Source organism: Myiozetetes cayanensis, unplaced genomic scaffold, assembly GCF_022539395.1.
Source record: "Myiozetetes cayanensis isolate MyiCay16 unplaced genomic scaffold, myiCay2020 scf1, whole genome shotgun sequence".
Classification (NCBI taxonomy): Eukaryota; Metazoa; Chordata; class Aves; order Passeriformes; family Tyrannidae; genus Myiozetetes; species Myiozetetes cayanensis.
Window position 1 is genome coordinate 19,850,783 of NW_026086604.1, and position 27,265 is coordinate 19,878,047.

A 27,265-nucleotide genomic window follows, 5' to 3' on the forward strand; every position below is an offset into this window, starting at 1 on the left:
AGCTGAGCTGGGAACACCTTGCACAGAGCAGACAGCAGAGCCAAATAGCCCGTGGAAGCAAAATCAGCCCAAAGGCTTGAAAGGAGACAAATTTCTCACATTTTTCTTTCAACCCTAATAATTTGTGCTTAAAAGAAATCCACATCTTCTTTTAGAAAAATTCACCTGACTTGCTCTCTTGAGAAATGTTTCTGAGCCCAAATGAGTGCAAACAGATGCGAGTATGTCAGAGGCTATGAAAGCTGGAGAATCTTTATGGGAAATGGCAGCCCCAAGAAATACACCCAAGACTGGCTTTGAAACTTAAAGACAATAAGTCTGAACTGAACACCAGGAATGATGTCAAGGGGAATGACTTTCATGACATATCCACACAGCTCACCCGTTCCACAGCTCACAGTGCCCCTGTTACCTTCCCAAGGGCCAGCACCTCTGATTCTCCCTGCCTGGCTGCCAAAACCTCCACTGCTGCTCCCAGGATGTAGCCCACATTTTTACTTTAGCATTCTATAGTGCAAAGGAGCCCCTGGTGGTCTAGGGGGTAAAGGCGCCGCGCTATCACCGCGGAGACCCGGGTTCGATTCCCGGTCAGGGCCACTCCCGGGCAGGTGGGGCTCGTTAGCCCTTAAAGGCAACCCACCTACGTCCTGAGGACCTCACTGCCACCGTCCAAGCTCGCTTGGCCCCGGTAGATGAACCTTAGGATTAAAGGGTGGGCTCAGTTCCGCGCACACTGTGTCTCACCTAAAAAATCCAATGCGCAGGCTGGAAGGTGGAAAGACCTTCCCCGGATCTTCGCTCGCGAAGACTGGCCATTATTATTACTATAGTGCAATGACAATGTAATATTTAAGAGGAGTATGAAATTAAATGTGGTCTCAAACTAGGTTTCCTCATGAGCAGAGCCCAAGGTGCATTATTCATTTTCATATTTAATTCATTCCAAAACTCCATTTGTGGATCCTGTGATGTGTGCTGACCTGAGGAAGCACAGAATCAATGTCTTCCACCACAGAACATATGGGGGCCCACACCACAGGATGGAGAGAACTTGGAGAACTCTCTTCTACTTCTTGGGCATCTTGAACATAACTACAGGGGCTCATGCCTGGATTCACATGGCTCACTGGCTTGGCCTGTGATCTGCAGTTAAAGGTGGCTTGGTGCTCTCTGGGCTCATTTTCCAGAAGCCCTGAGCACCAAACTCAGCTTCAGAAGCTGAGCTTTGAAATGATAAGTATTATTTGGGGATGGATACTGTGAAAAATTAAGTATATCTCAAACTGCGTCCCCCAAGTTTTTAATCTTTCACCTTAATCTATCTCAATTTTACCACATCAAAACTGCCTTACTTTAATCTAGCTCAGTTCACCATCAGTGATGGACGTCACTCCCACTGAAGAGTGGAAGCAACCGTTTCTTTTCAGTAGCAGTGTTTGAACAGCATGCTGTAAATAGGATGGGAATTCACATGTGGAACAGTCAGGGGAAAACCAATTTTGCTTCATTGCTCAGTAAGTTAGAACTGCACATTTCAGACACTGAATAAGGCAATGAAAAAGGAAAAAGCAAAATATGTGATCAGGTAATTAGTAGTATGCAAAGGGGACTGAATTAAAGTGGCAAAGGACTCTCTAGTCCTAGTCTTTCCTATCTCTGGCTGCTTGATTTTGCAGCCTTAGTGTTCTTTGACACAGATTTTGGGTTATAAATTAATATTTGTGTGTAATTCCATGATTTATATTACAGGAATACCTTCATTTCCCCCTCAAACAAGATGCACCAGTACAGGCACAGCATCTGATCCATCAAGCTTACAATCTAAGGAGACTAGTATAGAAGAAAGGGAATAAAGGAGAAATAAAAGGACCTTAAACACATATGGTTGTGTATATATACACACACACACACAAGACTGCATCTCTATGTTATATATGTACTGATTTAAATACTCAGCATTTTTAATATATGCATATGCATGGAGTATCTGTGGAACTATATACATAAATATATATATAAATATATATATTTATGTATGTCTGGAATATTTTAAGGAAGCACTGCCTTGCCCAGCTGCCTTGTAGCCTGCCTAACATACAGTGGTTGGTTTTCCTGCTGCTGCCACAGCATCAGCAAGCTGTGAGAGGCATATCAATGACAAGGCCTTCCAGATTTCTTCAGGGAGATGCTCCGTGCCTAACCGAAGTGCAGTGATACTGCAAAAATGTATATGAAAGGAATAGTAAAATTTTTGGAAGCTTCTAGGAAATTACCTTTCTAATTAGGTTTGGCTGAAAGAAGAAGCATTTTAATGGGAAATTATTTTTCAATTTCTTCTATTTACTTGTCTTTTTGTAGAGACTGTCCATTTTGCTTACTCAGTTTGAAGGAAGAAGAGCAAAACCTGATTTTTTCAGTTTCCACAATTATTTGTGCGTGCACTGCATGAAAATTGAGACTTATTGTATGAGTTTTAACATAAGGAAACACTTTTTCACTATAAGGGTGACTGAGCAGTGGCTCAGGCTGACCAGAGAGGTTACAGAGTTCCCATCCTTGGAGACACTCACAAGCCATCTGGACACAGTCCTGGGCAACCAGCTCTGAGGCTGAGCAGGGGGCTTGGACCAGATGACCTCCAGAGGTCCCTGCCAACCTGAGCCACTATAAGATTCTGTCCATTTGGACTAAATAACTGACACTGATTATTTAGATTTATTAATTATATAATGTCATTTACTGTAATCTGCAAATCGCCAAAGTAGTATTCAGTAGTTTTCAGTTATTTTTGAGTCATTAAATCCTAAATATTTTCTAGTAGAAATACAGATTTATCTACAGTGAAGTGAAACCTAATCACTGGAAAGTTTAATTTTCTTACCCAAGGTTTACTGAGTCTCCTGGTCCTGGGTCAGAGGATCCCAACAGGGTTCCAAAGGCCCCAGTAATATAACTGTTATCATTAATAACTATTTATTTTCTTAGAAGGACTTTGAGCTCTAGAAGGCACATTCAAATGGCTACTGGTGAGTAATAGTTATCATAAGTGCACTACTCCCATCCTTTAGGTCCTAACAAAGATGCCCTGTAAACACCTTTGGGCTGTTCTTGGGACACAGGTATTTCCTTGTCAGTCTCACACACAGCAACCCTTGCTTCTAACCCCCACTGGAATCTGTTTCTGGAGTTCCACTAATTCATTTTTGAAGCAGACAATTACCTATTTTCATGAACCTTACCAAAACCAACCCAAGGGTTTACAAGAGTGCTGAACATCCCAGGAAATCTACATAAATACTCTTGCTTTCTTGAAAGCTTGCACTGTGTACAGACTAACAAATCAAAGTGCCTGCAGTGGTGACTAACGCCTCCCTTGAAGAAAAAGACTGGTTTCTGTGATCTGCTGCACTTAGCAAACCTGCCTTTCTTCATACTCACCAGTGTAAATAAAGACTAATTTAACTGAAATCAGTGGTTATACCGGTGACAAACTAGGGTGTAGCAGGGTTTGATTCAAGCCCACAGGGGTGAATATACAGTTGTTGACAAGTGTGCGTATCACAGGCCAATGCCTCAGCTTTCAAATGGACTGGGAAGCCTTGAAACTGTGAATTGCATCTGTACCAGCTAAAGTCAGCTCTTTGAAATACCCCTTGTCATCCTGGCCCAAAAGGGAAAGGAAAATGTCCCCTGTTTTATTCTGTTATTGGTTAGCATTCATCTACATATTCAGAGCACTCCAAGTGCCCACCCTTCCTTCAGGGCCTGCTGTGAAGGGGTGAGTGAAAGAGGAATGACTTTTCTGTGGAGGAAATGGATGGATCAATGAATCAGGGAGACAACACCTTCCAAAACATGGGGGAAGACATGAAGGGGATGGCTAAGAGGAGGCAATTGCTCACATACCATGTGCCTCTGTGAGTCTTTGAGAGTCTCTGTTTCTATATTCAAGCTTATTTCACAGTCACATTCAGTGGCTCCAGCCTTCACAGACACTGACATGAGCACAGTGATCAATCAGTGTTACAAATGGTCTAGTTCTCAGTCTACAGTTGTCTGCTGTCACACAGATTTTGTATTAAACCTGGCTTCCTGGAATACATGGCTCAGAGTCTCATCTTAAGCACCTTGCTTTAAGTCTGAAGTTAAATGCAGGGTTTTTTTTCCTATTTCTGATATAATATACTTGAAACACATGTACTGAACTCAGAAAATTTCTATTACTTTATACCCTTGATAAAGGCTCTTCCAAAGAAAGCACCTGTATGCGTTGCAGTGTTTGCCAGAGGTACACTGGTAAATGGGTACTCTGTGTCCTTTCGGTTGGCATTAAGGTTGTAATGAATCATTGATAAAGCTAATAATGTACTCAGTTTAATCTAATATTACAGCACAGTAGCTGCATCCAGTGCTTACAGCACAGGAATATACAAAAGTTATTAATTTTACACTATTGCAGCTAACTGCAATTGAACCTCTCCAGGTTATGAAAGTTGGCCAAAGGAAGTGACGAAAATTATCACCCTAGACTAGGCAGGGGCTGAGTTTTAAACTGGGCCAGACTCAGTGGCACTTTAACAAAAGAGGATAATTATATCTGATATACATCTGATGTATCCCAAGCAGCCCATAAAAGAGCTATTGACACCTACATATGAAACTGAGCTACATTGGGGCTCATTTCAGACAGGCATCACTGCTTCCCAACTCTTTCATGGAACATGATGGATATTTACTTTACAAGCAGACTCATTTCATTTGCAAAGTAAGAATAGATAATATGGACCCATAGTAATCTTAGCCCTGAAGCCAGCCCCTTTCTTGGTATGTGCCATAATGGCTCTTTGATGGAGTCATGCAGTCACCGGCCAGATGAAGCTCTGATCCACTCATTTCCTGAAATGACAAACAAAGCATTGCCTGTTAAATTAATATTTTTTTACTTAGATCAGAATATTATATCCCAGTTTATTGTACATTTCAGTGGCATCCATAGACAACTCTCATCTGGTATCATGTCCTACTGAGGTGAAAAAATTTAGTTGAACTCATTCCTTTGACAGCAGAAGCCAGAACTAAATTAAGCCCAAATTTATACTGGTCTGTGGATCATCACAGCTCAAGACATACACAGGGGAATTTACTGCTTCCTCACTCAAACAGTGCTGTATTTTTCTGCCTCTTCAGAAACTGTGCTGTTAGCTACAACATAAGAAGCAGGGTAGAATAGGAAAGAAGAGGACAGGACAAGGATAAATTACTGGCTTGAGCTTGTGACACCATCAAACACAGTCTCCCACCACATGCAATTCTTTTGGAAATGTTTCCATCTCTGAGACTAGCATCATGTTACCCATCTGCCAGGCTCACTCTCCATTCTGATAAAGGAAACATCAGCTCAAGCCTCCAGCCAACCTCTGGGGGAAACCATGCTCAACCTACCCAAATGCCCAGCATGTCACATCTTCAAAGGAAAATCAAACAGATGGACTTGACCAAACAGGAGTTTATTGGGCAGGAGAGCTGAACTGCAGAAAAAACTCACCAAAGACAAGCAGTCACGCCATTGCCCCAGATAAACAAGGATTTGTCTCCTGGTGGAGCCCTGTTTGGCCAGATAGCCACTACCCCCCACTGCTTAGGGCAGGCTAATCAGAGATGGCATTCTTCTCAGCCCCTTGCAAACTGCTCTGCTTTCACTGATGCCATTCTGCAACAATTCAGCCATGAGCAGGAAGGGCAGCAACTCTCCTGCCTCATTCTTTCCCTTGTCCATGATTTCTTTACCTTAAGATGACAAGAGAAGGTAGTGTTACTACTCACCCTACTCATGTGGGGTTGGTTTGCCCTCTAGTATAATAACGAAAGGATGTGTTTCACATTATGACATGGCTACTCTTTTTCCTCAGACTACCAGGACTAGGACAGGTCAGGCATGGTGGGACAGAGCAGGGCATCAGGTCCTAGCAAAGTCAAGTCCCCAAAAACATTTACTAGGCTCCTGTGCCATGTTTAGCAGCATTGCTAAGGAAGCAGGAGAGCTCAGTGGAAAAAACAGTAGAAAACAGATATAAAACATTAACAGAGATGGAACAACACCAGGAAATAAGAGTACTATAGCCAACTGAAATAACACTGAACATTGGAAAATTGCTATCAACCTAGGAGATAGCCTGTCAGAGCTGAAAAACAGGGCTTCAGCACAGTCCCCCATGGTTTTGCCACCCCTGGGTTTGAGCTTTAAAGCTAATCTATTTCATTGTATTCCAGCTGGACCGTAGATGAGTTTTACAGAGAAAGTTCAGTAGGTTGATTAACAATGAGGTGAGTTTTGTCAAAACCACAACTCTTCTGGCAGTATGCTGAGTTTTATGGTGATAGTCACTTCGGACTGGTATTTTGAGCATTCTGCTGGAAAGCCTTTATCACCAGGACCATTTGTTTAAACAGTGAAGATTTTTACAACCATTAAACGTGGCTTTTTAACAGCAAAAGTTCCTACAGAGTCACCATTTTATCTCTAAAGTTGCTATAAATTTCCATCATCTACTTTCCTCTTTCTCTAGAGATCTATAATGATAACAACAATAACAGGTCATACACAATTATGAAAGGTCCTAGCAAACTCATTTCTATTCAGAAGGATAGGACCTGCTTTGACTATTGTCCCTGCTGTTCACAAATCTCTTCATCAGTTAAAGTCTCTGCTGTTCATGTGCTCATTTTCTTGCCATTTGGCCTGGCTTTCTTCAGCTTCTCTCTAGCTTTGCATAGTGGAGATTAAAAGGGAAAAAATGAATAATGAAGAAAAGAGACCCAATTGCTTCAGTTGATTTTTCTAGTTGGTGAGAACATCTGTCTCTTCAGGGAGACCAATTAACATTCTCATCATCTCTCTGGACTTAATCTAAATATGAATAAAATATCAAACCCTTCCTAAAATTGTTCTTTGTTCTTCTGACCATACTGAAATTAACTTTTTGACATGATGCCAGGCAGAACTTCTATACAAAGTGCACTATTCCTCCCCCTCCACATTTGCACAACAAAATGCAGCTCCCTATGTCTTAGGCACTGCTACTGTAGCACCAGACTCGGGTCTTTCCCCAAAAAATCCCAACGGCCACATGTAAAGATTCAGAACTGTCCCCAAAGTTTTTGGGTATCCAGATTATGAGACATCCTTCATGAACATATGGCACCACACTTTTTCACTGGCTTAAAGAAAGGAGCTTGTACTGAGCACTGAACATCTCATAGAAAGATGAAGAAAATCTTGTATATGGGAACATTTGCAAGGTTCTTGCTCATTTCTGGTTAATTATGGTCATTTCCACATGTAATTACCCAAATTGCTCTTGCAATCAATGTAATTGTGCTAAGTTGTTTAAAAATCAGCTTCATTAGATTTCGCTTGGTAAAATGTCCTGTTTTTCAAATCTTAAATTTTGATCTTGTATTAGTTGCCAACAGGCCTTTGAAAGTAAATAGGGTTTGGGGGTTTTTCTTCCTCCTCCCTTTTTTGCCTGCCGGTGTGAGATTTTCTACATTCATTACAGCTTAACTGTAGTCAGAAAATTGTCTATAACCTTCTGCAAAAACTTATTATATTTGTCTGCAAGTTATTTACTGTTCTCTTTTATTTTCAAAACTGTCAAATCTCCAGTCTTTATGGTTCTGGAATTAAAAGCATATTTCAAAATGAGAATATTGAGTGTTTAGGTAATTCTACCCCGAATCTGTGCTGGGCTGAAATAAGTCACACAATAAGCAGAGCTGTTCACTGAATCCTGTTGTGTCCACACAGTCACATTTTGGAGGAAGAGAACAATATGCCAGAAGCATGCTCCCTCCCAGAAGTTTTGATTACATTCTTCCTAGAACATAATATGCCATAAATCTCCCTATCTGACCCCAGAATCTCTCCCCAGCCATCCACCTTGCTACTTTCATTTCCTTTCCAAAAGGTTCCTCTCTACACAGCCATTTACAAGGAGAAGCTGTAACTGCAGTAAGGTGTCCTACGTGTCCTTCACTGGAGCTAGGACTGTTTCATAGGACCTGCTCACACTGTTAGCAAGTATTTGGGCTGGCATCATAAGTATCTGCTGCTCAGAACCAGCAAGAAGTTGGGATTATGCTCTGGAGAGAGAATGATGCTGGGATGAGAGAGAAGAGCAGTGCTGAGACAAGGCTGAGGCTGGCCACAGCTCTGCTCTGGCAGTGCATCACACAGACATTGCCCCTTCAGTGGTACATTGAATCTCACTGGCATCCTCTGTGGTGGGAGAGCCACTGTACCAGCTCAGCAGCCCTGGGTTATGTCAGGAGGTGGTAATTGTCAAAAGGGTACAGTAAATACCATGCTGAGTGTGAACACCCACTGATACACCTCTGCAGTCCTTTCTCTGAAGCGTACTTTTTCACATCATGTTTTCTCTTGGAATAAAAGCTATTTGCTGATCGATAGTAGGTACTTGAGTCTCTCTTCTCTGTTTTATTTTAGATAAAATAAACCTCTTGTAGCCCTAAGGACATACCGGGGTCAGTATTTGTTCCAGAGAGGAAGATAAACACAGAGAGAATTTCATTAAATAGGATCTTGAATTTAGTTCTTGAATTTAGTGTGGGACACTGTCTGAGTAGCATGAAAGGGGCTGTAGTATGGAAGGGGATCTCTCTGAGTTCAGTGCTCAGTGAGAGGGGTGTCAGGAGTCTGAGCCCCAGGCAGCCCCTCAGAGGGCTGTGTGTGGAGGCAAGCTGAGCCCCTCAGCTCTCCAGGCTGCAGTGTGGTCTCGGTGGGAGGGCAGGATTTGACCCTAGTCTTCTTCTGAAAAACAAAACAAAAAAAGCAACAAAAAATGAGCCTAAGCACAGTTTTAACAGAGTTTTCTCTTATCTGAAGATCTCTTACTTTCCATACCTCTCTTTCATTGTAAATGAGATTATATCAGAGCCATCTGTAACAGCTGTACTGTAAAATACCTCAGTCATGTGGCTTTAAGCAACCCAAAGGAAAAGAAACCCAGTTCTTTAAATAAAGATACATGTATTCTTGTGACATTTCCATACAATTGCAATTTTCAAGGGAACCAAACACTCATTACTACACAGTTCTTCAGAGGCCAAACCTGACCTTTAGTCAGAGCCAATTCCCATTTGGCTAGGCTTATTCATACAGCCTACAGTTCTGTTTGAATTCTGCATCGACTGAGAAAATTTTAAACTGGACTGAAGAACTAATTAGATTAAGAGTAGGACTATTAAAAATCCCTGCATTGGCAGAGTAATGGGATAAGATCCTTATCCTCAGGAGCTAAGGATCTTATCCTACACATGCATTCCAGGGATCTAGATTTGGAGGAAAAGTACTTTATGACAGTGTATTGTAACTGAAGGGAGGAAGATGAGAGCAAAGAATGACTATGAGAGGTTAACCAAACTAGGATTGAAAAGCCCACTGAAAGGTTCAACTTTTCCATATGGTAGATCACAGGTCAACAGAAAGACTGTCTTGCAAATTCTGTCTCCCCTGCTTCCAGGGTTGTGGAGAACATCTTTTCTCCAGTACACATTCACACAATATCCCTGGGGCAGCTGTATTCATTACTTCTGTGGAATACCATTTTCACCCTGCTTTTAGCAGAAGCTTGCAGCTGGGAAAGATAAGAAGCCAGCAACATGTGATCAGACAAGACTGTGGGGACCACCAGGCAGCTCTCCATAGGTCACAGTTGGAAATTTCTAGATAGATTGAAAAGAATTGGTTTCACTCTTGCTCTGTGCACTGACACTGAAACATCGTCTTTAGCTGTGCCAGGAAAAATATTTAGTAGAGTATTATATGTGCTAAGTTATGGTGGTTTTTTTCTGAAATTTTCTATTAATAGTCTAAAGGCAGGTGCAAACAGGAGACAAATGAAAGCCCACAGCATGCAATATTTTCAAAGCTGTCTTTGGCTTCTTGGACAAGATGTTAGTAAGTATCATTACTCCACTGAAAAACAAAAAGGGACAGGAAAAGCCTGCAAAACACTAAGGGAAAATAATCTCATTAAACTGGTAGGGACCTAAGAGTTGAAGAAGTGAGCAACCTGCAGAGAACTGGGGGTACATTGCAGGGCTGTGCTCCAGCACACTCTGGCCAAGCCAGTTGAAAAAGCTCCACATATTTCCCAAAGGAAAGTAAATGTCATCAGCACTCTCCTCCAAGCCTATCTGTCCATATGAGAGAAGAGAAGGAAAGAGTTTTCTTCCATACAGCTATTTTTAAACTGTCTTACATTTACCTGGCTCTAGAGAATGGCACTAGGATTAGATATCTACCAAATAATCAGTTCTATTTATTGATCAAAAAAATTTCCCCCCCAAAAATGTGAAACATTATAATGTGAAGACATCCTTGGTCAATAAGGATGAATTTGAAATGGAAAATGCCCAGAAGGTACATGTAGGTGCTTTCCTTTAGCAATAAGAGCACTAGTCAGTTTGGATGCCCCAAGATTTGCCAAACTTCTTTTAAAACATTACATATGGTTTTCTTGTTGTACTGCTACTTTGTTCTATACATGAATTATTGTGACTATTTCTTTGACATTGGTATGTAAGTACCTTATATTCTGATGGTATCTCTTTCAGTTTCAGAAAAGTTAATATTTAGGTATAATGGATTACTCTTCTTGCAATTTAACTAGCTCAACAAGTTTAATTGCTCAACTTGATTAAGCTCAACTCCATTTGTGGCTTGGAACTTCTCTCTTTTCTCCAACACAGGACATACTTCAGTGATGTTCCCCTTGCCCTAAACTTCCCCTTTTCTGTAGATAACAATCTATTTTCTCTAAGCATTCTGTCTAAATTGATTTCTCAACTGAATGCAGCATTTTGTCATCTTCTTCAGAATTCTGCAATGCTACTGAGATGGCCACAGCTGACAGCCTCATTGCCCTTGTTACGGTTTTGCGTGTCTCTGTGTAACACAGAACACTAGATCTTGCAACAAAAATATATATTCAAATTACAGGTTTACTGGCATCATGTCTTCATACTGTGCTAAAATAATCTCCTGCAGTCTATATTCAGGGTTTCTATTTATGAATCCTGTATTTTGTTTAGCAGTACAAGAAAAAGAAAGCAGGTCATCATGGGCACTGCATTGAGAGGATGTTAACGTTCACCTTTCTGGGCTCTTCTTAACCTATCAGTGTTGAGGGTGATTCTATGAAAAGGGTAAAAATGACAGTTCAGTACGGTGCAAAGACCTGTGATCTTGCACATTCTCATTCTCCTTATTCTAACCCTCCATTAGTCCTGACATACTTTAAGCCCACATGGGGCACTCTCAATGACTGAGTGACCTGGCTGTACAGAGCCCCTTGGCTTGACCCTTACACATCCCTGGTACTGCAGAAGCACTAAATCAAGGTTTCATATGGAATAAAGAAGAATAAAAGCTACCAACTGGCTACCTCACAACTTTGCAAAGAAAAAAAAAATCCTTGCAAAGAGCCCTCACTGCTTCCCTCCAGTTGCCTGTTGTGGTCTAGCTGACAAAATCCTCCAGCTGTGGAAAAATTGGTTTAAGGGTCTAAGAAATGGAATAAGAGTTTATTTGCAAATTAAGGTATGTAAGCTATCAGCACTGACTAAACTTAGCACTTTTCTTTTAAGTATGAACATTTATTATTCCAAATAATTATGCAAGAATCACTATCTAGATTTTTAATAATGCTGTGCAGGAAGGAAGAAAGGAACATTTGATATCTTTTCTGATATTTGGATAACTTGGGGGAAGAATTCATCTTACCTAATCTTAACTGTTCAGATGGTAAGGATGAATCTAAGATCATAATCTGTGCTTTCTCTACACTGAAAGAAGACAGATAGATGCAGCCAGAAGGTGATTCATATGTCTTCTTCTTAGACTAGTTGACATGAGGCTTTAGTATGTCATGGGAAAATGGCCTGCTTGGATATATTGATGAAATGTGTACACTTACCTATGTCTTCAGTGTCAAACTATAAACTGCTTAAGTATCTCCATTCTTCAGAAGTTTATGGTACATTCTTCATGTTCTAATTCAGGTGCTCAGGCTCCAAGTGTTTTGTCTTACCATGGTAAGTTAAAAAAAACATTTAAAAAATTAGCCTTCATGCATTCCTATAACAGATGATAGGAAGCCAGTTTGTGAGCTAGAGACTTTTTCCTTTTTTGTCAACAAAACTAAAAGAAGCAAGCATCCCCCCAGACCTTTGATAACTATGTTAAACTCACTTTTGGGGTGGAGAGGTGTTTCACTGGTGTCAATTACAATCTAGTAAAATGTTACTGGTGACACTAGTTTCTAGCTTCCAATAGCACATAGAAAGAAATTGCAAACAGGAAAGCAATCACACCAGAGCAATGGGAAGTTGCAAGCAATGAAAAGATTGTCACAATAAATTTAGAATCCCTCAAAAGGCAAACAAAAAAAAATACAGAAAGCAAATAGGGGATGGCAAAGAATCCAAAGATTTCATAAAAATAGGTTCATTGTCATTTTGTTTATCTCTTAGCCAGTAATATTATTTTCATGTAACCAAGCAAAACATTTGTCACAACACAGGTAGGGAATCAGAAGGAGTGTGTCATGAGATCACTGCTGCCAAGCTGTAATTCAGCACTATGAAAAGGATTTCCATTGATGGCATTGGAGTAGCTCTCGTCATGACGAAGGTAATTACTCCACTGAGCCCTGTCTCTAGTAACAGGCATTATCAGAGGCTTCAGAGGAATTGCTCTACTCTGAAGACTGAATACACATGTGGAGGTGCAAATTCTTCCCTGGTTAGTGGTTAGTAGATTGTAGCATTTGCTTATTGTATTCTACAGCTCTGTAGTTACAGGAATTCCTTATTGATCATAAACTCATCCAGCCTTTTCTATATGTCAGCTAAGTATGTGGGTTTAATAATGAATAATCAGATTCTATATTGCATGGCCTAGACCTAACAGGTAATTAGGTGGTGAACTGGGATGACCTAAAGCTTGAAACACACACTCCTGACATTGCAGAAAGACCTCCACAAAAGCAGATATTCATGTTGCCAGTTACTGTTGCAGAGAATAATTTTATACCAAATAAATCATAATTTTATACCAAATAAATCATAATCACAGCAGTCCCTGGGGAAGCGAAGGACAAAAAAAAAAAATCAAGCAGCAGTGGCAAGAGAAGGATCTCAAGATCTCAACCAACTCAGTGTCAGCACTAAGGCTGCAAACAGCACAGAGGAATTCACAGCCTGAAAGGCTGGTGAGCTGTTGTTTTTCACTGGGCTCTGTGCTTGCACAGCCAGATGAACCCATGCAGAGCTAGCCCAAATGTATCTACATAGCCTGCACTACAGATAAACCACACAGTATCAGAGAGCCTGCTCACTGAGCACTATGGCTACCCTTTTGTTGCCTCAAACAGAAACCGGGACTATCTCAGTGGTTAAACTTTATCGAAACTTGAAACAAAAAAAAAATCAATAAATATTACACAAGTTTCAACGTCAAGTGTCAGTTCCAACACGGTAGGGATACAAGTGGTGCAGAAACACCTTCCATAAAGCAATGCATAGCACTGCATAGAGAGGAGTCACTTTTGCCAGTCTTGTGATAGAGTGCAATCTGCAGTGAGTGTAGGATTAGAAATGGTATCTGAGGGAGAAAATGATCTCCCAAAAGGCAGGTGAAACCCTAACCCTTCCTTCTAATCATCCAGACTTTGTGACTCATTACCCTTGGGGTGAGAGGAAATCTCTGTCCGTATATCTTGGACAGAATTGAGTGCAGGGGGTGGAGCAGGGGGTACAGTGAGTGAAGTTTTAGGTGTCATGTGTTTCTCTGATCTAATGCAAAAATAGAAAGGAATCAAGGGAAAGAACCCTGTGAAGACAAGCCAAGGGGAAAAAAAAAAAAGGAAGCAACACCAACACACACAGTATCTTCTGCAGAATTTGAGGCAGACACAGTCCTCAGAGAAGCCAAATCCTCTGATTCCTGACTTGATTACTTGGTACAGTAGGCAAATTCTAGCATGAAAAAAAAGGCAAAAGGCTAACTCAAAACACATGGTTCTACAAATTAAAAACTGTGGCCTCAAACAAATGTTAAACATATTTTAAATCGATTCTGTTTTCTTCTTGAGAAGGACAGGCACAGTCAGCACACCATCCAAGAGCCTGTACCACTCCACTTCAAGCATGGTAAAGGTGAAGCTGGATAGAAGACCAGCTCCTGGGGACCTTGTTGGACAGTAGGGAGAAGAAAACATGTTACACCATTTTCTTCACTTTGCCATTAATGCAAATGCACATAAAGTTCCCTGTGTACCAACTGTTTAACATGTTCTCTAGTCCCATGTTTTTTAGGATAACAAAAAGATTGAACTGGAAAAGACTCTGCAAGATGTGGTTCAGAGGACCATCTCATAGATAATTCAGAAGGTTGTTGGCAATCCAGAGGGTTGGAAGATGTTATGGATAAAGACTCATTGCCCATTCTTAACAATCAGCACAATCAGCATGGTATCTCCCAGATACCATGGTGTGTAGCCAATCTGAGACATTCCCAGGAATGTTCTGCCAACTGTGTAGTTAAATGGCTAATGGATATCAAAAACCCTAGACCTTACCAATGAACCCAGTGGATTCACTTCTTGCCTTTCATAGGTCCAGAACCCATGAGTTCTTTCACTGAGTAAAGGTGTCTGGCTCATCTCTGTGGAGACAGAAAATTGAGTTGTCAAAGGCTTCAAGAATACAGAGAGGAGCTGGAAAGTAGAGAGAAGTACTTCAGATTCCAAAACAAATATTAATAGGTTGAAAAAAGCTATTCAAAATGCCCCTTTACCCATCAAGCAAGTTGGTTTTCAAGCAAACTAAAAGAAGAAAGGACTCCCACAAAGCTCCTGTGGCCTTCTCACCCCTCACAAACCCTCTAAGTGTGCAGGCTGACTGCTATGGAACCTGGAAGGAAGAAGTTCGTGGGAAGTGCTCCCTTCCTTCTCTCTCCAGGCCTGAAGCTCACAGGGGCTGCCCTTGAAGACTCAGCCCAAACACTTCACAGATAATAGAATCATAGAATCATTTATGTTGGAAAAGATCTCTAAGATCACTGAGTCCAGCTGTTAACCTAGAATTGCCAATTCCCCCACTAAACCATGTTCCAGGATGGTGACTCTACCACTTCCCTAGGAGACCTATTTCGCAGCTTCATTTGCCAGTTCAGTTTCCTTTCTTATACATATGAGAAAAAATTCCCATCAGGGCTGGATCTGCCCCCCATAATAGTACTGTTGGAGATAGCCCTGTTGCCATTCCTCTGCTGTGATGTCCTTGAGGTCCTCATTGGAACATGGCTTCTGAAGATATCTGCTGTTGGCACAGCAACCTCGTGTATGGATGCAGAGTCCTGGCTCAACCCCTTGCAGATTGCATTCTGGGAGCATTACTGGGAGCAGAATCAGGAGCAGCTCTCCAAAGCCAACTGCCCAAATATCTGCAAGGGGTGTCAGGAACTAGGGGTCAGCCTCAGATAAAAGTGCATTTCTGTGAGCACCAGCTTAGGCTGCAGGATGAAGGAGCTTGGTAGACAGAAGCTAAATTCTGTCAAAGGTTTGGGGAAATACCTCAATGGTCTTTATTGACAGTTCTTTTCTGTAGCCTGAGCAGTGGCTAGACTGAAAACCTTTGGCTGCTCCAGATACTTCTTTTGCACGTGGAAGGCACATTTGAGACCAGCAATTATCTTCCAGTCACGTTGCATCGTGGCCCATCTAGGCACGTCCTGCTATGCTGCCTACCAGGAATCAAAACTATTTAGAGCTCTCTGTCAAAGATTTAATTATGTCCTGTTCCTGGGTAAACTCATGGCACTGTTTGTGCCCCAAAAGAGGCTTGAAGTCTTGGGAAGTGTTTCAGAGATTATTCAAGTTAGGTGCTCCTGACCATGGAAATTGCTATTACTAGCCCTTGGCAGTGGCTGCAGAATATTTTATTGCAAGCCGGAATTGCCAGACAACCTGGGCAGAGCTGTGTTTGCAGCTCCCCATGCAGACCCAGTGACTCTACCCTACAAATGGCCTGTTTGCCCCAGTGAAGCCAGGAGGGTTGACACACTTCTGGAAAGCTCTCCGTGCACAGAGGTTCTGTGTCTTATTGCTGCTTGCTGCTGGCTCCCACAGCCTTAGCCATTGCATCAGAAATCACGTGCCCTCTAAGCAGGGGCTAAAGGCAACCACTCCTCCCTAACTGTCCTTTTCCACCTCCGATGTGACTGCACACAGCAATGCTCCTGCCAGAGCTCAGCTTCAGTGAGCTCCTCTTTATGTCAGCCATGGCAAAGCCACATGGAGTCTCTCCATAAGGATGTGTTGGGACCCTGAGGTCCCTGCCCATAGCCCAGAACACAATTTCAAACCCCTGGAGCCATCAGCCCCTGTCTCAGTGATGGATCCCACCGAGCCAGGCACACCTGTGGGTTAATGTCCCAGCCTGGCCTCAGCCAATCCCTAGGGAAGGGCCCGATACACAGGCTGGGACTGTCCAGGGCTGGGGCTGTCCAGGGCTGGGGTTGTCCCAGTGTCCTCCAGCTGTCTGGCTCAGGGCTGGGTGATGGGGACAGGTCCTTGCTGCCAAGTCCTGCCCTGTAGAGCCAGAGAGCAGGGAAGGGAAAGTCTAAATGCTCTCTGGCTCTGCTGAAGATGGACTGTATATACTGCTTGAAGGAGCCTCTGAATGATTTGAGACCAACTTCAGAAAAAGTGTAGGTCTTTCTGGAGCATGGTTATTCCCACCATGACTTTAATCTCTTCACATCTCATCATGATGAAAAAGTTATTTAGAAAACCCTCAAGCACTTTTACCTTTATGCAACATTTCCCCCTACCCCACTGTTCTCACACTTAAAATGAGCAAAAACAGTCTTGCTCAAGTTTTCCAGAAACATTTCACCTTTGGGCAGAGAGTAAGCATATAACTAACTTCTCAACCCAGAAAAACAGAAGTTTCAGACTGTTCTGACTAATAGAGGAGAAAAGTTCAGGGGACTAGAATAGAGACAGTGTTGTGCAACAGAAATGATAGTCTGCTGCTTTTCACAGTATAACTCTTAGTTGATTTTCATTTATTTTTCTAATAAATTGAAGTTTCGCTAGGGATACTGAGTGATAACCAATAGACTTTTTAAAAGTTAGGACACCTAACTCCAAGAAAATACACAGGTATCACTTCTGCATCCTGTAACTCCTCAACTCCAGAATTTAAACATTACATTTAGGAATAGAGTTTTAGGCATTTGAGAAATGTTAAGCTCATAGAGCAGTCTTTCTCAGACTTCTGGAGACTTGTAAGTTGAGTGACATCTGATATATGTTTAGGAGCAACATTTTTTGATTCAGGCACACAGATTTCTCAAACTATTTCTATTCTCTGTCACTGGGGCCAGAAATAAACTTATTTAATTTATTTAAAGATGTTTTCTTTAATGCAGTAGGCATGTTCTGGAGACTGTAGTTCCATATATTGTAAATTTTCTACCTTTGCTTTTTCTTTATTGACTACTACAGAAACTGATTAGATCAGATGACGTAACTCTAGGATATCTGAGACGTTTGAAATGGCTATGGAAGTCTTCACCTTTAATGTTTTATGACATGCCAAAAAATTTGGAAAGTGTTCAGACTGCACACTGTTTACTGGTACCTTTCCACTTTGTAACTGCATCTACATTAGATAACTCTATTCGACACTAATCCATTATCCTAGCCTTGTCATCATGGTACATCTGTATTAATTTTTTTTTTTTTATCTACTGCACTCAATACAATTGATGGCAATCAGTGCATGGCAAATAATCTTTCACAATGGGTAAACAGAAACCTGATGGTATTCAACACTTATTCCTGTCCCATGCAATTTGTCTCTTAGATATACACAATAATATACAATGCCTATCAGGGATATAGAGATATTTATTAGTATTGCCTATTTTTGTATGCCCAATTTAAAGACATGTTTTGCCATCAATGGGTATTGCAGATATTTTAATTCATTAAAGGCTTTTATCCTTTTTTCCTTAGTTGCAAGTCAGAATGCATTTCCATACTACATTTTTTCCAGCAGCAAAATTGATCTAGACAGTTCCCTTCCTTCCCTATGCCACTTTTTCCTGCTGCCACATCAATCTTCTGCTATGCTTTTTGTGCAAATGCAGCCATCTGTGGGGCAACACTGTAAGACAGATCAGTAAAATCAGGGCTGCTAAAAATAAACTCTCCAGGAAAAAAAAATAAATCAGTGAGACAGTTGAGCTGGAAAACATAGGAGAGTGGTGAATCCTCCAACAAAAGGTGTTCTTCAGAACAAGATGAAAGAAAGGTCAAGGACACAAATGTATGTGTCAGAAGGGGAAAGGTTGGGGATAAGTTTTTCCCCTAAAAATGATGGCCTGGAGACCAGATGATGACAGAGGCTGCAGGAAATATAAAATTACCTATACAAAAATAGAGTCTGGCTTTGCCAATTTTACGTTGAAGATGATGGTTGAATACTCAGATAAAGATTTCTAAGGAAGACTCAGATGTGGGATCAGAGACATGGAAACACCTACTCATCATATTTGATACTCTTCCAACATAAGTTTACAGAAAAGACCACCAACACATTAAATTCTGGCCCAAGGCACTGGATTTTACAGTACCATATGAGATAGCAGTGTTTTATACATAATATCAGTGTTTCATGTGTAAATATTGAAACTCCACTGAGGCCAGCAGTCCATACACAGATTATGAGAAGGATACACAAAATTAAGATGAAGTTGTTCATGTCATACCCTTTCTCCATTCCTTACCATTGAGAGAAAAAGCACTTTCCTTCCTCAGCCCTGTCTGCTCACCTCTCTTCATGCTGATATGATTTTTGCCCTTCCCCATTTGACAGCACATTGTGTGTGCTTATGTCTCCTTAGAACATAACAGACACTTTGTTTGGAGGGCAGTATTTTTGTATTCTGACATACTACTTTGTACTTTTCTGCCAGCAGCTGAATTAAATACCCAGAAAGTTTAAATCCTAGATGTTGTCAGGACAGTATTTTGGAAAGACAGGCTTGTGTGCTGTCCTGAATCTTGTATGTCTCACCAAAAGCAGCGTGCATGAGGTGTTTCCTCTGTTACATAGTTTGAGCAGCCCCCCCTTTTCCTTAACACCGTTTTTGCATTGTGTATAATAATAACCAAGTAATCAAGCAAACAAACATATCTTCCCTATATACCAAAACAAACTACTGTCAGCTTGTGCTGAAAAGATTCTCTTCCCTCCCTGTGCTTTCTGTATTTTGTTAACTATTTTGAATACTTCTGATGAAAAGCACCTACTTGCCTCCAGGCTCTCTGTTGCCAAGCTTTCAGGAGGGTGGCTGGCTGGAGGTTTGCTTTGTCCCTCATCAGCTTCAAGGAAAAAACACCTGACCACCACAGTGGCTGCTCAATCTCCCAGTGCAGAACTTTAAAACACCTGGACTCCCATCCCCTCCCGTTCTCCAGCATTAGACAAGAGATTTCAGAACATTTGTACCAATTTGCTAAATCCCTCTGGGCATTTAAAAAGTAACACATTACTGCATTGCTTTGCATTTCTTATTGCTGGTTTCTGTTTCATTGGTAGCTGCCCATCTGAGTTGATAAATGGTTTGCTGTTTCTATTCCAGTAAAAATTTGTTCACTATCCTACCATGCTATTCTATACGCTAATCCTTTTGTTTCATGCACTTCCCTTCTTGCCTTTCCTTTTTCTCCCTTAATTTTATGAACTAATTCCCTTTCTCTGTATCAAATCCCATACATAACAAAGTAGACAAGACTTCACCCTGCAAGTAGTTTATGTGATATATTTCTGCATATCTTACCCAGTTGAATACAATGGCACCACTTACATGCCTTAAGTGCTATGTACATTTGTTGTACCTTAGCCTAAACAACTCACCTACCTGCTGGCTTTTACAAGCAAACAAGGAACTGACATGGTTTGTATGCAACGTGCCAAAATTCCAGTATAATCTCATTGTTGTTACCCTTATTTTCCACTTTCCCTCCCTGTTTGTTGTAATTGCCTATTCTGTCATTTCAGATTAAGTATCTCACCATGGAATGACTCGTATTTACTTTTAATTTGATGTACTGGAAGTAGTCCTATTGACTTAAACGGAACTATGCACATAAATAAAGGTAAGTATACGTGCAAGTCTTTAACAGATGGTACATTGCAAATCCTGCAGGAAAAGTGTGGTACATTTTATTCATTTTACTATCTTTGCACATGTTAAATGCGGGTTGGGTGATTAATAACCTTTTTCCAGATTAAGTTTTCAGGTTTCATACCAGCTTAATGGAAGAACCAGCAGTCACAAGCACAGGATTAACTCCAGTTCCAGAGAATTCTGAGATGTCATGAGATAGTATGAATGCTTAACTAGGAAAAAATAAACAAATAAAAAAAGACAGCACTCGACTTAAACCCAATGCAGTATTAGTGTATGCAAATAATTCTTTAAACTAGTCAGGGGAGATTTGGAGTCGGGCCAGGAGCGGGGGTCAGGGGCAGAGCAGACAGACTGTAGGAGAGAGCAGCAGCTACGGTAGGACTGCGGACAGAGGGAATCCCGGGGAAGACGTCGTGAAGGTCGGTAATAAAAGGAGACGAAAAATCCGAACCCAGGACGGGTGAGCGATACAGCTCGGCCAGAGGCGGCCCGGGGCTGACTGCAGACAGACGCAGGGCAGGGCCACGCAGGAAGGAAAAGCTGCTGGGCAAATTCTGAGGTGGGTTCTGTTTCAAATGGCAAGGGAGGGGGGGCGAAAAGAAGAAAGGTCTGCATCTTACAGCACGGAAACAGGGCTTTGCCTTTTTGGCGAGTTAATCAGCGCAGCGGCACAACCCTACTGAAACGCCCCTGTAGTTCACTCCTCACCTCGCGCTGTTCCATGCCCATGGGTGTGAAGCCCAGGGAACTGTACATATATACAACGCTGCACTCTTGTGCTGCTGCTGAGCCGGCCGCGCTGCAGCGTCCCCCGCCCTCGCGGCAGGGACACCGCACCCCGCACCGCGCCGGGCTCAGCTCGGGGAGGGCGGCGCAGCCGCTCCCCCAGCCCCACGGTGGGTCCGCAGCGTTCCTGCCCGCCGGAGCCGCCCCACCGGGGGCGGGCGAGGGGCGGCCCCGCCGTGCGCGTTGAGCTCAGCGCGTCGCGGAAACCGACGGCCCGGGCACCGCCTCCCTCCACGGGCAGCCCCGGTCCCGGCCCGCCCCGCCCCGGCGGCACCGCCCCCTCTGTTCCCACTCACACACTCTCAGACACGGGCACACACACACCGAGGCGCTTCCTGCGCAGCGCCGGGCTCGGGCGGGCGCAGCGGCGCCGCTTCCTCCCGCCGACTCGCAGGTACCGGCGGGGGGTGCGCGGCGGGGCGGGCGCGCCGAGGGGCCTGGCGGTGGCGGCGTCCCCCGGCTCGGGCCTCCGCCGGCGGCCGCCGCCCTGAGCGTGGCGGCGGGTGAGGGGTGGAGCGGAGCCTCCGAGCCGGAGCCGCCTCTGGGCGGGGGCCCGAGCCCGGGTGGGAGAGGGCCCGGGAGCCGCGGCCCGGGGGTGTCCCGGGGGCCGGGGGAAGTCGGCGGCGTCCCCCCCGCTGCTCCGCACATTGTTGGAGGGTGAAGTCATCGTGCCCATTGTCTCCCCCCGGGCGGAGCGAGCGGTCCGCGGCGGAGGAGGGGGGCACGGCCGGCCCCGGGGCTGGGGGAGCCGTGGAGCCGCGGGTGGGTCCCGCTCGGCCCGGGCGGGTTGTGCGGGGAGGAGGAGCTGCCGCCCGAGTGGGCCGCGGGTCCCCTCGGCCAGCGCCGCGCTCCCGCCGCCCGGCAGCGGCACCGGGCTGGGGCCCTGGGAACTCCGGCACTTGGACTCGCGGGGCACGAGGGGAGCTGGGCACGGCGAGAGCGGTGCGAGCGGCTCCCGCGCCTCCAACGCACCCGGGGGCTGCCTTCGCACCCGCCCCCCAGAGAGCTTCTAGGTGACCTCTCTGGAGTCTGTTGCCCACCCCGGATCCGGGGGGTAGGAAGAGTGGAGGAGTTTGGAGTGGCCAGGGACACTGCGTCTCGGCTGTGAAGTGGGTGGGGGCTAGCGGTGGTGATAGCGTCTTGCCGAGTGTTTTCCTTGCACAGGTCCTTCTGCAAAGCTGGGAGTTTTCCGCCTGGTAGTGTGTTATTCACAACACCTACTGCAGGCGCACCTTGGAAAGATAGGGAAGATTTGGTAGCAAACTGAAAGCCAGCGTGCAATATAAGTGAGCTGCATGTAAGTGAGCCCTTCCCTTCCTCCTCTTGATCCAATACTGTCTCTTGACAGAAAGAAATGGGGCTTTGCCAAAGGGGTGGTAGTGGAGCGGAGTTATGGGCATATGCCAAAGGGAGAGTAATAGAATGCTGTTATTGCTGGGCAGAGAAATCAAAATTTGAAGCCTTCACATCCTTGCGGTCGCTTATTGTATACGTGCTTGTGTTTCTCTGGGAGGAGCACAAGAAATCTTGTTCCTGTTAAAATACTGTAGTTTTATCATTTGGTACTGATTGGAGCTTTATCTCAATTGTCATGAAGGACAACATTTTTTTAAAAAAACAGCCTTTGGGGAAGTGGATCTTCCAGGGTTTAATTCTGTAGACAAAATGAATCATAAATTACTTTTTTAAAACTGATTTTTTTCCCTTTAGGTTTTTTTATAATTAGGCTTTTTTTGTCAGCCAAAGAACCATATTTCAGTATCTGATGTAGTGTTTTTTAGTAAGTTAATTGGAAAAGAAAGTTTTCAGTTTAATATCCAAGTCAAACTGAAGTATAAATTCTGAATTGCTCAACTAACATAATTCACTTGCATGTTTAGAAATGACAGCTGTGTAACGTTACTTTACAGTTTCCAAAATCTGACCATTATTTAACTGTAAACATTTAAATACTTAAAGCTTTCATAAAGCTGACAGAGCACTTTTTTATTTTTAATTGCATGTGAACCAGGCCTATTTGATCCAGAAAATGAATGTTTCACTTTTGCATAATGACAATAATGCTAATCTTAAAAACGAGTTCAGTAAAAGGCTTACATATGCATAACTCTTCCGTGTGCATATGACGTATACCAGAGTTTCAGCTGTATTTTATACAATTCAGCATTTGTAAAATGCTGAATTTTAGCTCTTGTGTTTGTTGTCAGCTGTTACTGAGTTTGTGGACATCAGGTCATCATTTCCAAAGAAGGAGTTGAAATGTGTAAGTGTGATTTTCTTCTCTCCACTTCCCCTTCAGTCTGTCAGACAAATGACACATTCCTTATGGAGGGCAATCATCAGATTTTGATTAATTACGCTAGTTGAGGCTCATGAGGAAAGAAGATGCTTGACAGATGTGTTTACCTTCGTAGCATGTACAAATTCTGGTCTCTCCATTAGTAAATGAATCATTAAAACTCCCTTAGTTGTGGAATCCTCAGTTAGCATTAATGTATGCATTAGGAAAAGTTGGTTTATATGAGTATGATCAACCCGTGAAAGAACACAAGCCCTTGAATTCTTTTGGCCATTGGGTAGAGCCTTTTGTGGTGGAAAATGTGTATGCTTCCCCCTCTCCTTCTTAATTAACAGCATTTATCAACTGTTCCCTACGAGAAGAACTTCAGACTGAGTTTATTCAGTTTTTTTCCTGTTTGCTTGTGCCTCTTTGATCCTTTACTTAGTCTTACTAAAGTATTCCTTGCAAAGATCCAACACCCCCCCACCACCACCACCACCTTCCTTCCTTCCAGGGTGACAAAGTAGGATGCCTAAGTCTTCTCACAGGACTTCTGAATCCTAGTTTGGAAGTGCTAAGAAAGATCTTTGAACTCTGAAGTACAACTATACTGTTCTGAACCACAGTTCTCTGATGGCCTTTGGCCAAGCTTGTAGTCTCCATTGTGGGGTCAGTTTACTCTGGCCCATGGTCAGACAGCTATGTTAGCTTTGTGATTTGTTTTCTGAATTGTATGTAAACACCACGTACTGGCCTAGTAGAATAAATTTTAATACCTGACTAGGGCGAGTTGATGGATACATGTTTTAGGCTCTGCTCTGAGCATGATTTCTGAGTTGTGAGTTACTCTGATTCTTTCTTAGGGTCAGCAAAAGCTCTTCAGAGGATTAATAGAAGTATTAATTCTAACACTGGCTTATCCATAAAGAAGTTGATTTCAGGTTTTTCTCTTGTGTTTATCTTAGCTCTGTTTCCATTGTGCCTTCTGTGTTAACTCATGGAAGATGTGTAGCTGAATGAATCAACTTGATGCTGGGAATGGTGTTGGATCTTATTGCTAAAAGCATGTGAATTGGATCTGGAATTAGACGTCTACCAAGAAGGTAAAAAGTTACATCGAGTCTTAGGGAACTGATTTTTTTTATTACTGTTGCAGTGTACAGTATTTTTTCCCTGTAGGAGAATATGGAAGAGGCCTTGTCAGTGCACCTTAAAACATTTGGAGTCTTTTTAAATGTTCCTATTTTTCCCAAGAAGAGACTTCTTTTTATTTCTGAGTCTCTGAAGTGGAAGTTTTATCCCCGACTTAGTATTATTTTAGTTCATTTCAGTTTGTCTTCTAAATCCTTAATGAAATAAGCTTTAAGAAAAAAGGTATACCTTTTTGTGTTGTATATAGATTGCATTTCAGATATTGTGTGTTCTGCTTTAACTTAGAAAAAAATATAAGTCCAAATAAACCACTGTCAGTTTAAACTTAAGAGTAGAAATCAAAGTAAAATTACACTTCTTCTTAATTATTCCCTTGCAGGATTACTTCAGAAGATTCTTTCAGGCACTCTTTTAATTTATTTCTTAGTTCTTTGTGATAATAAACAGGTGTTTAGTCTATTGCTGATATTTGTGGATTGACAGATTTCTTCCAAACTTCTATAAAGTTCACCTCATTATCCCAGATTTTCTTGTAATTTTATTTTTTAGTTGATGAAAAGAGACTTTGTGGAAGAGCCTTTGCTCATCGTTTGAGTCATAAGGTGGCTTATTCTTTTCTTCAGTGATCTTGGTTGTTTCATATACGTTTCTGGCAATTATCAGACACTACATGACTGTGTGTTACCTTGGTTTTGATTGCCGGTCCTTTTTTCTGGCATGGGTTGCTTGTTTTTTAATTTTTTTTTCCTCTTAGTGCAAGTGCTGATTCAAAGATCCAAAACAAAGCAATGGGTGTCTAAAAGGAGCTGTAGATATTGTGTGGTACTAGGATACTACAGGGCTCTACTAGAAACTTTCTTCCTGTTGTAAGCATGTCTTATACCAGCTTTAGAACAGTCTTTCAAAAGTTTTTCGAAGTAGAATTCTTAGAAGGAAGAAAAGCCCCATAGCTGAGTTGTGAGATGTCATTTGCAATACCACCCTTAGGTCTTCTGTCATCAAGAAGAGTGAGGAGGGCTTTTGAGTCTTCTATTTCACCTTCACTGAAGTTGTGCATACTCCTTAGAAGAATTAACCTCACCTTGGGATGTATTCATAGAATAAGAAAAAGTAGGTACTTTCATTTTAGGCTACTTTTTTGTAATGGAAAAATTACTATAGACTTCTCCACTCTTAAACTGTGGGTTGAAGTCAGTCCTCTGCTGGGCGACTGTCAGCATCCTGTTGGACGGGTAGCCAGCACTGTAATTGCTGTTTGCAAGATGAGAATAGCCGTAGATGTTTTTCTTTTTTTCTGAAGGGAGAATTTCCAAAGGTTCATTTTGCATCTAGACATATTGCACCAGACTGGAAAGCTGATAGGAGAGTTGCTTTAACCTAAAGCAACTTAGCAAAATGACCTAATGATATAAGCCTGAAGTTTCATATATACAGGTGTTTCCTCAGGCATTAAAACTTCCTCTCTTTTGAGTCCAGCATATTCCCTAATGATGTCTTCAGCGAGACTTTTGAAGGGCATCTTGCACAATTAAATGTTTGTACCAATTCAGTTTGGTATAGTCACTTGTTTTTGCTTCCTAAGTAGAGCACAACTCTGTTAATGCAAGTATCCTGTTATTGTTCAGCACAAACTGTCATTGTGGGACTATGTCAGTTCTGTTCTGCTTCCATTTATAGTTGAGACAAATTACTGTTAAATAAACATTTTTCCATAGGTCCTGTAGCTGCTCCCATAAGGCAGATTAGAGCTCTTACTCTAAATTGGAGCCCCTGGCTGTCCCCTTAAGTTGTTCCATTTAGTGAATGAAGAACTGCTTCAGCAAGAGGACTAACTCTGGGGAAATTGTGTGCAATAAGAATCATGTTGCTTTGTTCTTATTGTGTTTCCCTCATGCTGCATATCCTTAATAAATAAAAATAGCCCTTCTAAGTTTCTTGGTTAATGATCAGATTTTTCACATAAAACCAAACTCTGAGCCACGTCAAGTAATGAAGTTCTATTTTTATCTAAAATGCCTAATCTGTCAGACAGTTCCAGCTGTACTCTTCAGTGCACTGTGTAAGGCTTCTGGTGAGATAAATTTACCTCACGCGTGTTTTCAGGAAATGGTTTTTAGGGAGTGCAGAATGGTCTTGCACTTTGGGGGATCTGCTGAACAGTGGAGGTTCAGGTGGGACTGAAAGTTTTAGTTGAGAAGTGGGGCTTTCACAGGGCTGGCTGGCTAGTGTTTGGATATGATGGCATTACAGCACTAATGTTTCTGTGCCTTGTTTTTGTTTGTTAGTATTTATATAAAATAGCCTTATTAACTGCTCTTAGACAAATAAGAGTCTTTCTTACCACCATAATGGTTGCATTCCAGAGGAAAAGACTACTGGTGTTGCCATACCTAAATGTGTCATTCATCCATTTCCTTTGCTGAAAGTACATGGTGCTCAGAACTTACTGTATATTTCTGTGAAACTGGACAAGGGGAGGGGTGTTTTGGCAGATCTTCTGCAGTATCATCATTCAGAACTCGATCTCAGGAAGAAACATCTATCCTTTTTTTAGGAAATAAAGGGCTTTTATTCTGTTGAAAAGAGATAGTTGATGAGTACTTTGCCTATTTATGACCTGAAAACTGGGGGCTATATGCCAAGCCCAAGTTCAGTGTTTCAGCTCTTCCTTGTATCAAGATCTAATTGTACCTTGACAGTAAATGTTTTAGTAAGTATTAATTGAACACCTGTACAGAGACTGTATTATACTA

General features: G+C 42.3%; 1 protein-coding gene and 1 long non-coding RNA gene across 3 annotated transcripts in view; one reads left to right on the forward strand and one right to left on the reverse strand.

The window, feature by feature from the left end:
• Nucleotides 1-2,739: 2,739 nt before the first annotated feature.
• Nucleotides 2,740-20,507, reverse strand: LOC126639964 (uncharacterized). 2 transcript variants are annotated; one of them, XR_007628914.1, is made up of 4 exons: nucleotides 20,412-20,507; nucleotides 14,664-14,749; nucleotides 12,000-12,108; nucleotides 2,740-4,896 (listed from the first exon to the last, which is right to left on the reverse strand). It is a non-coding gene; the product is annotated as an uncharacterized LOC126639964 (long non-coding RNA). The 2 variants fall into 2 exon arrangements; XR_007628913.1 differs by lacking the exon at nucleotides 2,740-4,896 and adding an exon at nucleotides 8,637-8,830.
• A 1,736-nt stretch (nucleotides 20,508-22,243) lies between these two features.
• RNF19A (ring finger protein 19A, RBR E3 ubiquitin protein ligase) overlaps nucleotides 22,244-27,265 on the forward strand; it is a 54,049-nt gene continuing 49,027 nt past the window's right edge. The window contains exons 1-2 of the mRNA XM_050315330.1: nucleotides 22,244-22,376; nucleotides 24,326-24,463. The gene's annotated coding sequence lies outside the window, so the exon portion shown is untranslated. The remainder of the gene's footprint in view (nucleotides 22,377-24,325; nucleotides 24,464-27,265) is intronic.